Below are 13,521 nucleotides of genomic sequence, written 5' to 3'. Positions count from 1 at the left end.
AAAACCAAATTTGAAGTAAAAAAAAATTAAATATGTTCTGTGATCTGTAGGGGACATCACAGCACCCCAAACTCCCAGATACAACCACAGCGACACAAGTCCCACGTTCAGATGCAAAGTTTATTCCACTTACAAAGTCTTTTCATAGATTGTATAAGCACATGTAATCCCTTCTCTCTCCTTTCTTTCTTCCTTCCTTCCTTCCTCCCATTACTCCTCCGAGGCGAACTCTGTCCTTCTTCTACCCAATTCCAACTCAGCCAGATGAGGCAGAGTTGTCTCCTTTACACAGGACTACATGACATTGTCCATCAGAAGCATCTCTGAGTTAAGCAGAAATCCCATGAAGTGTGGACCATTATTCACTGCGGTACCCCCTGGTGGCACCCATAGAACCCAGCAATACTGCCCCATGGTACTACAGTTCCCAATAGGCCCTGTAGGTATTTGTATGGCTGCCTTAATCCAGGAACACTACCCTCTTGTGTGTCGGGGTGCCTTTCCCTGTCTCTCCATTATACTGGTCACTTAATCAAGTCCTACCAGCTTATCCACTTCTGCCAATCTCCTGGCTGTGGGCCAGCAGGGGCTGCTCTACATATTTCTTTGGGCAGCCTCCTGGCCAGGTAAGGTTTGTTGGGCCTTTTCCCGGCCTAGACGCCCGCCCACACTTGTCATTCATTACAGCTGATACAAAACAAACCCCAAATATTCTTCATTTTTTATCAAAGAGCTCTAGTACTCATAGGGCCAGATTAAGACCTTTACAGATCCTAAGCTATTTAAAAGATGTTGGTGCCCCCATATATATGAGCTGCACTCACTCTCAGTGGACAACTGAACGTGACAGCCAACATGACCAAGACAAGAACATTCACGTGAGCCTCGGTGGACTGTGTGTCAGTTACCAGATTCTAATTTTGTTGTATTCACAAGATATATATATATATATATATATATATATATATATATATATATATATATATATATATATATATATATATATATATATATATATATATAATTAACCTATATTATTACTGTTTTATTATTATTTGGAAGACATGCAGGTGCAGGTGATGGGTGTAACAGAGCAAATTTCAGAGGACAGGAAGATATGGAAAAAGATGATCCACTTTAGCAACCCTTAATGGGAGCCGCCGAAAGAAGAAGAAGAATATATACACTCGTCGGCCAGTTCATTAGGTGCACTGTGCTAGAACTGGGTTGGACCAACTTTTACCTTTGGTTCATACAGATATGATAGTATCACGCAGTTGCTGCAGATTTGTCGGCTGCATATCCATGATGTGTGAATCTCCAGTTCCACCACATCACAAAGATGCTCTACTGAATTGAGATCTTGTGACTGTTGAAGCCATTTGAGTACACTGAGCTCAATATCATGTTCAAGAAACCAGTTTGAGATGGTTACAGTTACATTTATTTGCTTAGCAGCCACTTTTATCCAAAGTGGCTTACAAAAGAAGTACACATTAGGCTAGGTTCTGTTTGTTCAGAAAGTGTGATAGGACAGGTAACAAAAGGATTTTCTGAGCTTTGTGACATGGCATCATCTTGCTGGGAGTAGCTGTAATAAGATGGAGACAATGCAGTCATAAAGAGATGGACATGGCTAGCAACAATACTCAGGTAGCCTGTGGCATTTAAAAGATGCTCATTTGGTACTAAGGGACCCAAAGCATACCACGAAAATATCCCCCACCACCATTATACCACCACCACCAGCCTGAACCGTTGATATAAGGCAGGATGCATCCACGCTTTAATGTTGCTGATGCCAATTCCAACACAACCATCCGAATATGGCAGCAGAAATCAGGACTCATCAGAGCAGGCAACGTTTTTCAGTCTTCTATTATCCAATTTTGATGAGCCCGTGTGAATTGTAGCCTCAGTTGCCTGTTCTTAGCTGACAGTAGTGTCACCCGATATGGTCTCCTGTTGGTGTAGCCCCCTATTTGCTTCAAGGTTTGACGAGTTGTGTGTTCAGAGATGCTCTTCTGCATACCTCAGTTGTAGCGAGTGCTCATTTGAGTTACTGCTGCCTTTCTATCATCTCGAACCAGTCTGGCCATTTTCCTCTGACCTCTGGCATCAACAAGGCATTTTTGCCTAGTGAACTGCTGCTTACTGGGTATTTTCCCTTTTTCACACCATTCTCTGTAAACCTTAGTGATGGTTGTACTTGAAAATCCTAGTAGATCAGCAGTTTCTGAAATACTCAGGCCAGCCCGTCTGGCACCAACAACCATGCCACATTCAAAGTCACTTCTATCACCTTTCTTCCCCATTCTGATGCTCAGTATGAACTTCAGCTGGTCATCTTGACAGTGTCTGTTGGTCTAAATGCATTGAGTTGCTGCCATGTGATTGGCTGATTAGATAATTGGTTAACAAGCAGTTGAACAGGTGTACCTAATAATGTGGCCAGTCAGTGTACATGTACAGTATATCATTTTTTAATTTTTTGTGGAACCTGGTTCAGTTTCACCATGTGCTCCATGGTAAATCTGGCAATGGAAAATTTCTTTGGTGACCCCCTCGCTTCCCTTAATGCCCTAAGCACGTATTTATTTTGCTTAATGGTTAATCTAGCTCTGAATAAACTCAACTCCTCATAAAGTAATTTCTTTGTTTGAGATCCAAACTTTGGAAGTAAACTTGTGCCTGTCACCATTTGTACTTATCACGATTGACCCATGTAACTAGCAACAGGTGTCATTGCTTTCATTGATCCAGTGGCACCAATAACCATAATCATAAAATGATGGTAGGTGTGAAGATTGTTTAAACAAAGTTGTGGTCCGATTATATCACCAAACTAATGATACAAATTAATAAAAGAAGGAAGTATGGACAATATCTAATGTGTTCTTCACAAAAAAAAAAAACCCTGCAAGCTAATGCTGTGCATGTTAAAATGTCAATCGAGGTTTGTACAAATCTTGGAAAACAACTTTATGAATACAGAGAACTGTCATTTTTTAACTTTCTTTTTTAAATTAACAAGGAAACCATAACCTGGTCCTGGTAGGTTCTGCCCCCTGTATCCCTGGACTCCCCACTTTCAAGTTCTTCCGGTAAACGTTTCACTCTTATTTGTTTCAATGGCTTGTATTATCACAGTGTGCTAATTTTACCTTTAATGGTAAATTTTAGTTATTTCTTTACGCTTGTGTAGCTGCACCTGGTAATTGGATCTCTGATGCTTTTAACATTTTTCTATTGACTCATGCGTACTTTTGCCTACTGATTGTCAGACTTGTCGTAAAACCTGCTCATATTTTCCATGAATTATCCAAAACAAACATTATTTCTCGTACTGTGATAGGAACAGCAGATCTCCACACCTAAAAGTAACTACAAGGAGCCAAAATGTAAATCCAAATGGTGCCTTTATAAAGAATTGGGAGACAAAGTGGATTCAGAAAGTACTGGGACCTCGTCACTTTCTTCACACGTTACTATCTTGAAGATTTCATTTTAAATGGATACATTTGCCATTTTCGCCCATTAGCCTACACTCAATACCCCATAATTATAAACTGAAGCCATGATTACAGAAAGGTTTGCAAATTTATTAAAAATCATAAACTGAAATCTCCCATTCCTAGAAGTGTTCAGAACCTTTGCTGTACTGTAGGTTTTCAAATTGTTCTCTTGTGCATTCTGTTGGCTTTAATTCTGTCTGAGATTTTTCTAGAACTTCACTGGAGTCCACCTGTGGTAAACCAAATTCATTGGATATCATTTAGATTGGCACATGTGTACCTGTGCATAGACAGTTGAACAATTCATACTGCATGTCAGAGCAAAAACCAAAAGAACTCTCTGTAGATTTCTGTGATCAACTGGTGGTGAGGCACAGAACAGGTCAAGGGGATTGAAACCATTTGTAAAGTTTTGAGTGTTCACAGGATCACACCAGCCTCAATAATAGTAAAATGGAAGAAGTTTGGAACCACCAGGATTCTTACTGGAGCTGGCTGACTGCACCAAACTCAGTAACTGGGCAAAAAGGGTCTTACTCATAGAGATAACCAAGAACACAATGATCATTCTGGCAGAGCTTCAAAAGTCCACTCCTGAGATGGGAGAAACTGTTGGAAGGACAACCATCTCAGCAGGACTCCATTAACCGGGTGCTTATGGCTCACTTCAACTTGGAGTTTGCCAAATGGCATTTAAAGGACACTTGAGTGCATGAGGAAGAAGATTATCTTGTCCAAAAATTGAACTCTTTGGGCAGAACTCGAAATGGTGTGTCTGGCAAAGGCCAGGAAATTCAACACCTGCCAAGTGCCATCCCTATGGTGAAGCATGGTGGTGGCAGCGTCATGCTATGGAGGGGCTTTTCAGCAGCAGGGACAAGGTGCCTGGTCAGAATTGAGAGAAAGATGAATGCATCAACATACAGAGAGGTCTTTGAAGAAAACCTTCTCCAGTGGGCACGCACCCTCAGACTGGGTCGACAGTTCACCTTTCAGCACAACGATGACCTAAAGCATATACAGCCAAGACAAAGCTGGAATGACTTTGGGACAAGCCTCTGAGTGTCCATGAGAGGCTCAGTCTAAGCTCAGAGTTAAACCCCATAGAACCTCTGTGGAGAGACCTGGTAGTGTACAGACACTGTCCATCCAATCTAATGGAGCTTGAAAAGATGTGTCAGGAGGATTGGGATAAACAGCCCAAACCCAGGTGTGCAAAGCTTGTGGAGACTTATCCAGGAAGACCTAAAGCTGGAATTGCTGCCAAATGGGGCTTCTGTAAAGTACTAAAGTATGGGTCTGAATATGCTTACATAATGGTGAGACTTCAGTTTCTGATTTTTAATAAACTAGGGGGCTTTTCCCCCTGCTCGCTTCGCACACCAACCCCCTGACCTGTGCTACACGCCAGGCACTTCACGTCTCTGCTGCTCCTGTATGTGGATTTCACTTTGACCAATCAACAACTCTTTTAATGCTCATTGATAGGCTTCTTCATTGCGAAGAAACACTACTTTTTTTCACTGTTGGCAACACAAATTAAATGATCTACAAGTCTCCAACTTAAAGTTTAAATCCAAACAATATATCTGATCTCTTTTCGCTGTTCCATTATTTAACCTAGGAATAATTTTCCTTTATTTGCGCTCATTCGATCTTTACTATCAGTTTTTTGAGACTTTCGAATTTCGTGTTCCTTTAATGTGGGAAGTGACATCCTTCATGTTTTCTACAACTCCGTGATGGCCAGTGCGATTTTCTACATTGTGATGTGCGGGGCTAGTAACATCACTTCAGGAGATGCCTAATGAATCACTAAGCTAATTAAAAGTGCAGGCTTGTTTATAGGATGCACTCAGGACCCCCTGTAGGTAGTAGAGGAGGAGACACTCAAAGCAAAACTGAGCACCATTATGAACAAAGCTGCACATCGTCTCTGAGACACACCTACACTGAGGATCTCCAGTGGAGTTTTGTGATGTCTGCAGGAGATTGAACTGAACTGTATGTCAAGTGGACCTAACAATAAGTCTTTAAGCTTCCAGTCTTTAGAAGGAAAAAAATGACAGCATATGCACTCTGGTGAATTGGGTTAAATGAAAGAAAGAAAAAGATAAGGTGAGTTAGCTGGACAGCATATTGAAGAAGGAGATATCTGATTACATTTTAGTTTAATCTAGTTTCAAAATGTTTTGAACAAAGTAAACTTTTTAGTAGAGGCCTTCGATTCTACAGTTCAAATAAGCTGCCATTAATCAAAGCTGTCCCTTTAAAAGGCAGTGTAGTGTGGTTGTTAATGCACTGGACTGTAAAACCTGAGGTTGTGGGTTCAAATCCCACTGCCTACACTGTATGACCCTGAGCAAGTCAGTTGACCTGCCTGAGCTCCAATTGGAAAAAGAAAAGAAATGTAACCAATTGTATCATAAACGTTGTAAACCGTCTTGGATAAAGGCGTCAGCCAAATAAGTAAATGTAAAAAGTCACATAAACCCCAGTTTTATTTTAACAATTCCAAGACACACTGTGCTCCCTATACTTTAAAACTTTAAACCCTCAGACTTGCTGTTGAAGATTATTATCTGTATATTTTCTGATCAGTTGCTGTCTTTTTTAATCTAGCAAGCCATTTTCACACATTTGCACCGGTCATAAGGCACTTCTTTATCTACTGTAAACTGATCCCATAACAATAATGCAGTTAGTTCAGTGGAAAAATGTGAACAATGAACAAAGATAATCAAATGCTGTAAATTAGCTCATAAAATCTTGATGAAAGACATGCTGGGGAAAGTAGCAAACTAAAAATATATTTATGGCTTATGAACTTAATGACACACTCAAAAGCAAATAAAGCTTTACTGTGGGTGAAACAGAAACCTGGTCAAATCACAACAGAGTGACAAAATGTGAACATGGAGGCCACAGTTTGTCACAATGACCGAGTGAGCCGGGGGCAGCATTGACGTTTGAGAATTGATTTACATGCAGATTGACTTCTGAACACCGTCCTACAACTTTGACTCCATTAAGCTTGAAAATGGAGCCATTTGGCAAGTGGGAAAAGTGACCCAAAGACCTCACTAAACTATTCAGGAATGTTCTACAGGTACACAACTCTACAACTTACATTGTGGTTTTATGTCTTCTGGATTAGTGTGTCAATAGAATAGAAAATCGCATATTTTGAAGTTTCAAACATTCCTTTTGCAAAAGGGAAGCAAGACAATAAGCCATTTGAATGTTAAGAACTCTGATAGTGATCAAGCACTTTCCAGCTAAAACATGTGAGATCTTTGTAGGCCTCTAGCCCACTGCTTGAACCAAAGTGATGAACTAGTGAAACAGATACAGTGGTGTAGGTGGAACAAAACCTGGCATGGACAACTGCCCAAAATGAGATGGTTTAACCTGCAAATCTTAGCCATGGCAAAAGTGAGCATAGCTACAGGAGATAAGCTCCTGTGTCATCAAGGTCTCTCCCAAGGAGACAGGTGTTTCCAGATGTGCAATCCAATCTCATGGTTAGGACCAGAAACACAGTGGTTATTCCTGAAAACTGAGTGCAGCAAATGAGAATCCATTAAAAGCTTATTTCTCTGTGAAATCAAAAGGAGTCCAGCACTGCTATAGGCACAGACCTGGCAGAAACCACTGGGACCCTGGTAGACCTATTTACAGTCTGGAGACATGGTGGCTCTGAGGCTAAGGATCTGCACTGGTGTCTGGAAGGTTGCTGGTTCAAATCCAGTTATGGTCAGAAAGGATGCTACTCCATTGGGCCTTTGAGCAAGGTCATTGAATGCACTTGCATTGGTGAGTTTTGTTGGATTTTTGATTGACTTTGTGCGTTTGTGGATTTCTGAATTTTCTTACCCCTTGTTCTGTACTTTTGACTACTGTTTGTATCATGTATTAGAACATTGTTTGCTACAGGATTGCTTCAGGCAACTCCTTTTGCCTTTTGTACTCTTTGGAGCTTGGATTATTACAGAGAATTTTTTCGTAATAAATACCTTTTTCATTTATAAAGATTCTACATGGCTCTTTTATTATTAGCCAGGGTTTAAATGTGTGTCCCCCTTTAAAGGACATGTTGAGTTATTATCTAGTTCATAACAGTGTGTAGGATATGCTGGATATAAATATAGATACACAGTAATGTCATTAGACGGTTAGGTGTGGCGCTCTTATGCAAAAATACTTGGGTGTGAAGTCTTCATTGAGAAGTCTCACTGGTTTACTTGTATTTCCCAAATTGGATTCCAGAGAGTTAACAAAACTAAGATGTAAAACCAAATTTGAAGTAAAAAAAAATTAAATATGTTCTGTGATCTGTAGGGGACATCACAGCACCCCAAACCCCCAGATACAACCACAGCGACACAAGTCCCACGTTCAGATACAAGGTTTATTCAGCTTACAAAGTCTTTTCATAGATTGTATAAACACATGTAATCCCTGCTCTCTCCTTCCTTTCTTCCTTCCTCCCATCACTCCTCCAAGGCGAACTCTGTCCTTCTTCTACCCAATTCCAACTCAGCCAGATGAGGCAGAGTTGTCTCCTTTACACAGGACTACATGACATTGTCCATCAGAAGCATCTCTAAGTTAAGCAGAAATCCCATGAAGTGTGGACCATTAATCACAGCGGTACCCCCTGGTGGCACCCATAGAACCCAGCAATGCTGCTCCATGGTACTACAGTTCCCAATATGCCCTGTAGGTATTTGTATGGCTACCTTAATCCAGGGACACTACCCTCTTGTTTGTCGGGGTGCCTTTCCCTGTCCCTCCATTATACTGGTCACTTAATCAAGTCCTACCAGCTTATCCACTTCTGCCCATCTCCTGGTTGTGGGCCAGCAGGGGCTGCTCTACATATTTCTTTGGGCAGCCTCCTGGCCAGGTAAGGTTTGTTGGGCCTTTTCCTGGCCTAGACACCCGCCCAAAATTGTCATTCATTACAGCTTATACAAAACAAACCCCAAATATTCTTCATTTTTTATCAAAGAGCTCTAGTTCTCATAGGGCCAGATTAAGATACAGTGGTGTGAAAAACTATTTGCCCCTTCCTGATTTCTTATTCTTTTGCATGTTTGTCACACAAAATGTTTCTGATCATCAAACACATTTAACCATTAGTCAAATATAACACAAGTAAACACAAAATGCAGTTTTTAAATGATGGTTTTATTATTTAGGGAGAAAAAATCCAAACCTACATGGCCCTGTGTGAAAAAGTAATTGCCCCTTGTTAAAAATAACCTAACTGTGGTGTATCACACCTGAGTTCAATTTCGTAGCCACCCCAGGCCTGATTACTGCCACACCTGTTTCAATCAAGAAATCACTTAAATAGGAGCTGCCTGACACAGAAGTAGACCAAAAGCACCTCAAAAGCTAGACATCATGCCAAGATCCAAAGAAATTCAGGAACAAATGAGAACAGAAGTAATTGAGATCTATCAGTCTGGTAAAGGTTATAAAGCCATTTCTAAAGCTTTGGGACTCCAGCGAACCACAGTGAGAGCCATTATCCACAAATGGCAAAAACATGGAACAGTGGTGAACCTTCCCAGGAGTGGCGGCCGACCAAAATTACCCCAAGGCGCAGGCGACTCATCCGAGAGGTCACAAAGACCCCAGGACAACGTCTAAAGAACTGCAGGCCTCACTTGCCTCAATTAAGGTCAGTGTTCACGACTCCACCATAAGAAAGAGACTGGGCAAAAGCGGCCTGCATGGCAGATTTCCAAGGCATAAACCACTGTTAAGCAAAAGAACATTAGGGCTCGTCTCAATTTTGCTAGAAACATCTCAATGATTGCCAAGACTTTTGGGAAAATACCTTGTGGACTGATGAGACAAAAGTTGAACTTTTGGAAGGCAAATGTCCGTTACATCTGGCGTAAAAGGAACACAGCATTTCAGAAAAGAACATCATACCAACAGTAAAATATGGTGGTGGTAGTGTGATGGTCTGGGGTTGTTTTGCTGCTTCAGGACCTGGAAGGCTTGCTGTGATAGATGGAACCATGAATTCTACTGTCTACCAAAAAATCCTGAAGGAGAATGTCCGGCCATCTGTTGTCAACTCAAGCTGAAGCGATCTTGGGTGCTGCAACAGGACAATGACCCAAAACACACCAGCAAATCCACCTCTGAATGGCTGAAGAAAAACAAAATGAAGACTTTGGGTGGCCTAGTCAAAGTCCTGACCTGAATCAATTGAGATGCTATGGCATGACCTTAAAAAGGCGGTTCATGCTAGAAAACCCTCAAATAAAGCTGAATTACAACAATTCTGCAAAGATGAGTGGGCCAAAATTCCTCCAGGCTGTAAAAGACTCATTGCAAGTTATATAAGCAGCTTGATTGCAGTTATTGCTGCTAAGGGTGGCCCAACCAGTTATTAGGTTCAGGGGCAATTACTTTTCACACAGGGCCATGTAGGTTTGGATTTTTTCTCCTAAATAATAAAACCATCATTTAAAAACTGCATTTTGTGTTTACTTGTGTTATATTTGACTAATGGTTAAATGTGTTTGATGATCAGAAACATTTTGTGTGACAAACATGCAAAAGAATAAGAAATCAGGAAGGGGCAAATAGTTTTCACTTACATGGGAGGAGTTATACCTCCCGTAATTTAGTGCCTGCCCATTTGAGGCCCGGCCATCAGCGACACTCCAATCGATGAAACACTGCTGCTAAATATTCACTGGTGAAGGACTGTGCCTTATGCAGAGGAGGATGAGATGGTCAGGGTGGTGTTTGGCACAAACTCAGCCGAAACTGCGAGAGAAACTTTTAAAGTGCCAGGTCTTATCTAACATTAAATACAGGCCGTGGGGTGGAAAAAGTCAATGTCCCGCTAAAGGAAGACAGTGTAAAAAAAACCCGTGCGTATTACAGTGTGTCACGTCTCAGATAAAAGAGGAAGAGCGAGCTGTTTATTGATGCAGTAAGAAGCGAATCGATAGATAGAAACCTGTTATCTTTACAGTGATTGACAAACCGCGGAATGTAACTTGAACACAACACATCCTACAAATCACGAGACCTGATTGAGAGAAATAATGATAATCAAATCCTTGATGACAGCAACACTCTATAACACTCAGAGAAAACAATTACTGTATATTGACAATCATGTTACGTTATTTTTAAAATGTTCCCTTCTCTTTTTCATAACTTCTTTAACAAACTACTTCTCCGCTGCGAAGCCTGGGTATATATATATATATATGTATATATATACCCCGATCTACATACGCTCAAATAGACAAACCACATGCCGTGGTGCAATGGTAGAGGCTTTGCCTCTAGCGCTGGCTCAGTTCAATTCCCAGAGGGTGCACTGAGTATGCATGCGTGCTTCCGATTCATTTTACCCTGCATCCCCTTGGTTTTGAAGCGTATGAAAAAATATACAGTTAACGCAGAAATACAGAGCACCAATTGAAGCTTTATGAATAATGGATACTTTGCCATCAATGATTATTTTGGTAAAGCCACTCAGTGTAATCATTAGATGAACGGTAAAAAAGTAAGAGCGAGGGGAGGATGACTTATTAATGCACACAGGTGAAACCATAATAGCACGTGGGCTCGATGTAGTGCACGTCAACTCGATCTGAATTGCGGTTCGATGAAAAATATATCTTTTCGGATCTATTTAGTCCATATATGTCAAACTCAAGGCCCGCGGGCCACATCCCGGTATGTGTGTTATATCCGGCCTGCGAGATCATCTATACTAATAAAAGGCAAAGCCCTCACTCACTCACTCACTCACTCACTCACTCACTCACTCACTCATCACTAATTCTCCAACTTCCCGTGTGGGTGGAAGGCTGAAATTTGGCAGGTTCATTCCTTACAGCTTCCTTACAAAAGTTGGGCAGGTTTTATATCGAAATTCTACGCGTAATGGTCATAACTGGAAGCTGTTTTTCTCCATTTACTGTAATGGAGATGAGCTTGAAGCCGTGGGGGGAGTTTCGTGTGACATCATCACGCCTCCCGTAATCACGCGTACATAGAAAACCAGGAAGACATGCATTATATAATTGAGAAGGCAGCGAAACAATAAGAAGCGGCGGTGACATATACAACCATATTCATGAGTTCTGCTACTTGAAACAAAGCACGATGTAAACCTACACTTTAAATTAAGTTCATAGACAGGCTGCGCTGGCGTTTGTAATTTAGTGCCTGCCCATATAAGGCCGTCCGTCAGCGGCAATCAATAGCAAACTCCACTAAATATTCACGGGTGAAGGACTGTGCTTATGGAGAGGAAGATGAGATGGTCAGGGTGGTGTTTGACACAAACTCAGCGAAACTGCGAGAGAAGTTTTAAGTGCCAGGACTAAGGTAACATTAAATACAGCCATGGACATAGCGAGATGGCACCAGCACAGCTGGGAACCTTCGATGCATGTACACGGCGGCTCCGTGAACTGGCGCGTGCACAGATAAAAGCAACAGTTCCAAAGGCTGAACAAAACCGAATTACACAATTGAAAAGGCAGCAAAAATATGAAGGCGTCTGATACAAGCATATTCATAAATCCAGCTACTGCGGAAACAAAGCACACGTTGGAAAAAGTCAATGTCCGCTAAAGGAAGACAGTGTAAAAAACCCGTGCATGCAGTGTGTCAGGTCTCAGATAAAGAAGAAGGCGAGCTGTTTATTGATGCAGTAAGAAGCGAATCGATGAATGAAACCTGTCATCTTTACAGCGATTGACAAACACGGAATGTAACTTGAACACAACACATCCTACAAATACGAACCTGATTGAAAGAAATAATGATAATCAAATCCTTGATGACAGCAACACTCAGTAACACTCACAAAACAAATACTGTATATTGACAGTCATGTTACGTTATTTTTAAAATGTTCCCTTTTCTTTTCTAGCTTTTTAACACACTACTTCTCCGCTCGTCGCGGTATATATATATATATATATATATATATATCCCGATCTACATACTCGAATAATGGATACTTTATTAGCCATCAATGATTGTTTTGGTAAAGCCATACTCAGTGTATTCATTAGATGAGCGGTAAAAAGTAAGAGCGAGGGAGGATGACTTATTGAGGCATGCAGGCTGTAGTGCGTCAACTCTATCTGAATTGCGATCACATTTGAAAAAATATATCTTTTCAAGTTCTATTTAGTCCATATGTGTCAAACTCAAGGGCCGGGCCACATCCGGCCAGTGTAATTATATCCGACCCGAGATCATTTTATATACTGTATTATTGTTATTAATGGCCGGGTATATGAAGCGCTGGTAACACAATAAACTACAGATCCCATAATGCAGCGCTTCAGCTGCCTTGCCAACACTTACCGTTAATCAAGTCTAGCTTATGATGCTGCAAGTTATTGCGAAGCTAGCTCACGATGCTGAAGAGAAAAGTTGATTCTGAAAATAGAGCCTTTAAAACCGATGGGAGGCTGAGTATATGTTTACTGAACCCGTGTGTCTCATTTGTGGAGCTAATGTGGCTGTAATTACAGAATTTAATCTAAGGCGGCACTATGAGACAAAACATCAGGGTAACCTGAATGCAATGCAGAAGATACAGAAAGCAGAAGAATTAAATAAGAATCTGACACTTCAGCGGACGTTTTACCCGTGCACAATCACAAAGTGATTTCAAGTGAAGCTGCTTTTATGGGAGACACAAATGCACCAGTGCACCCTGTTGCCAAGTAATGTTAAACCAAGTCTTCACTACGGTGTTCCCAAATCGCACTTTGCTGATAAACTGGCGCACTGAGTTTGCACGGCGGCTTTGGTGACTTTGAAGAACAAAAAGTCCGTCTACATGCGGCTCGAACCTTGTGCATGTTTGGTAGCACATATCTGTGTGAGAAGCTCTTCTCAGTGATAAAGACTAACAAAACAGCACACAGGAGTCGCCTCACTGATGAGCACCTGCAATCCATCCTGAGAATCTCCACAACACAGAACCTCA

This window comes from Polypterus senegalus, chromosome 5 (assembly GCF_016835505.1).
Source record: "Polypterus senegalus isolate Bchr_013 chromosome 5, ASM1683550v1, whole genome shotgun sequence".
Taxonomy (NCBI): Eukaryota; Metazoa; Chordata; class Cladistia; order Polypteriformes; family Polypteridae; genus Polypterus; species Polypterus senegalus.
The sequence above is the reverse complement of the archived record's forward strand: the minus strand, read 5'-3'. Positions refer to the sequence as shown.